Source organism: Nestor notabilis, unplaced genomic scaffold (assembly GCF_000696875.1).
Source record: "Nestor notabilis isolate BGI_N333 unplaced genomic scaffold, ASM69687v1 scaffold29102, whole genome shotgun sequence".
In the NCBI taxonomy this organism is placed as follows: domain Eukaryota; kingdom Metazoa; phylum Chordata; class Aves; order Psittaciformes; family Psittacidae; genus Nestor; species Nestor notabilis.
The window spans coordinates 6,158-8,294 of NW_009917454.1; the positions used below are offsets into that span (position 1 = coordinate 6,158).

The 2,137-nt window shown below is 43.5% G+C and overlaps 1 non-coding gene across 1 annotated transcript; it reads left to right on the plus strand.

Annotated features, from left to right (window-relative positions):
* Positions 1-969: 969 nt before the first annotated feature.
* TRNAS-UGA lies at positions 970-1,051 on the plus strand. The gene has a single exon. It is a non-coding gene; the product is annotated as a tRNA-Ser (tRNA).
* Positions 1,052-2,137: the final 1,086 nt, after the last annotated feature.

The following is a 2,137-nucleotide window of genomic DNA, read 5'->3' on the forward strand; positions in this document are numbered from 1 at the left end:
GAAGGAAGCACAAACATCAGCATCGCTCCACCTATTGTATTTTTTTTTTTTTTTAAGTGTTAACAAAAGCTGTGACTATAGGAGGGAAAATAGGGTAAAATTCCTAGCGTAAACATTCCCAGCAAACTGAAGGGATGAAAAGGGAACTATCTGTATCCATTGCAGCATATATATAAAGTCAAGTAAGATTTAATTTCCATTATACTACTCCTGACACAATTAACTATCGCGGAGGTAAAAAAAGAAAAATACCTACACTGAATGAAATTACTTATAAAAGTTATAAAAGAATTCTTGTAATAGTTGAGAAACAGAAGCAGTAAAAGCAGGAAAGGTATTTACAATAACACTACTGTAAAAATGAATGTAATGCTGATTGTTACTCTGTTTTGTAGCACACTGGTTGCATGTGAACTAGCAAATCCAAGCGTGCCTGCAAACACTCCCAGGCACAATTAATTTGCAGGAGCGGACAGAGCCTTTATGTTTCAGGTTGAAACCCCCAGAAACATATAAAGTGACTTTTCTTTTTCCTGAGCTGAACAGCTGCATGGGAAGCAGCGAGAACGGATGTTTATAGCAGCGAAAAACCACTGCATGAAAGGTGGCGCTAATTTCAGCTGCCTAAAGCCTCACGCTACTGAGCAGAACGGAATTCTAACTGGGGAGAAAGGAAATTTAAAAGTTGACAACGGTCGCTAACACGTCTGCTGCCCCACGCACAAACATTACTCTCAAAAGAAATCCACCGGCACCCGGTCCCGCAGTACCCTCCAGCCGGGCAAAGCTGAGGTGCGCTCGACGACGCCACCGTTACTGCGAGGCAGCCATTACGGCGGGCGGGCGGGCCGGCGGGCAGGCAGCAGTGGGACGCGGCGGCGCCCATTGGCTCCTCGTACAGCTGGAGGCAGGACTTCCGCCGCCGGAACGCTGGGTAAGGAATTCAGCCCAGTAACACTGCTACCAACAGCAGCGATGGCCGAGTGGTTAAGGCGTTGGACTTGAAATCCAATGGGGTCTCCCCGCGCAGGTTCGAACCCTGCTCGCTGCGGCCCCGTGGGGGTTAGTTTTTTTCCTGTGCTGCTATTGCGCGTAACTTCAAGGTTTTACTCGTCATGCCTTCTCTCGCTGTTAAGCGTGCTTCTGCACTAAGAAGAAGGAACGTCTAGTTATTTACCCGATTGCAATTCGGTAGACTACACCTATGCACGCCTCCCCGGCTTTTGTAAAGAAGTAAAAGTAGTACCAAAGCAGCAATAGGTCGCACCCACCCCTCTGATCTGGAGCAGATGAGAGAAATGGTGAAATGCAGTTTTAGATAACATTCCAAATTAATAGAAAGATAGTTTTTTTACTTACCACTCCGTCTTATTTCCAAAAGACATGTTTCATTGCTTTAATAGATCTGAAGACAAAGCACCAACCCAATAAATATTTATCAGGAAGTTTGCAACTTCGAAGTGTCCTTTCACTGGAGCTTTATGGGGATGGAAGTGTCAAATGACTGACACCAAAAGATGTGGTTATTTTAAATTTTATGTTGAAAGCCAGGCTGTCAGAAAAGCAACAAAAATCTCCCCTAAGGAAGTATTTGCATTTGATGAACCTTTTCTCCTTGAAACTAATCTTCCTTAAAATTTGCAGTTGAAAAATAAAAGAGCAGCCACAAGAAAAAAAAAAGTTATTTTCCATTCTCACCCTTCAGCAAGATTTATTAAAATGTTTCCATTACGGCACTAAAGGGTGAACTTTAGTTCAAGAACCATATGGTTTTAATTGCAATAATTCTTTGTAATTACAGAAGAAAGTAAGGACTGCTAAACAGGCAACATGCATCAGCAGCACTAGTGTTTGGCGTTCAGTGCTCTCCTCTTGACACCTATCACTTTTCATCTCCATTTTACAACAAAGAGTTAAAGTAGTACTGTCCTGATCTGCTTCCATTTTTAAACCTCAGGTATAACACTGAGAAAGAGCAAGGCAGTAATGACTCTGGTGCTGGAGTACAGACCCCAAAAGGTACATACGGGCTTAACCCATGTTGAGCCCGTATGTACCATATCTCTGCCACTTGGTGCAATTTTCCTCCCCAAACCTGGCTCAGGCCCACTGCACAGTACCATTAGAGATCAAAGTG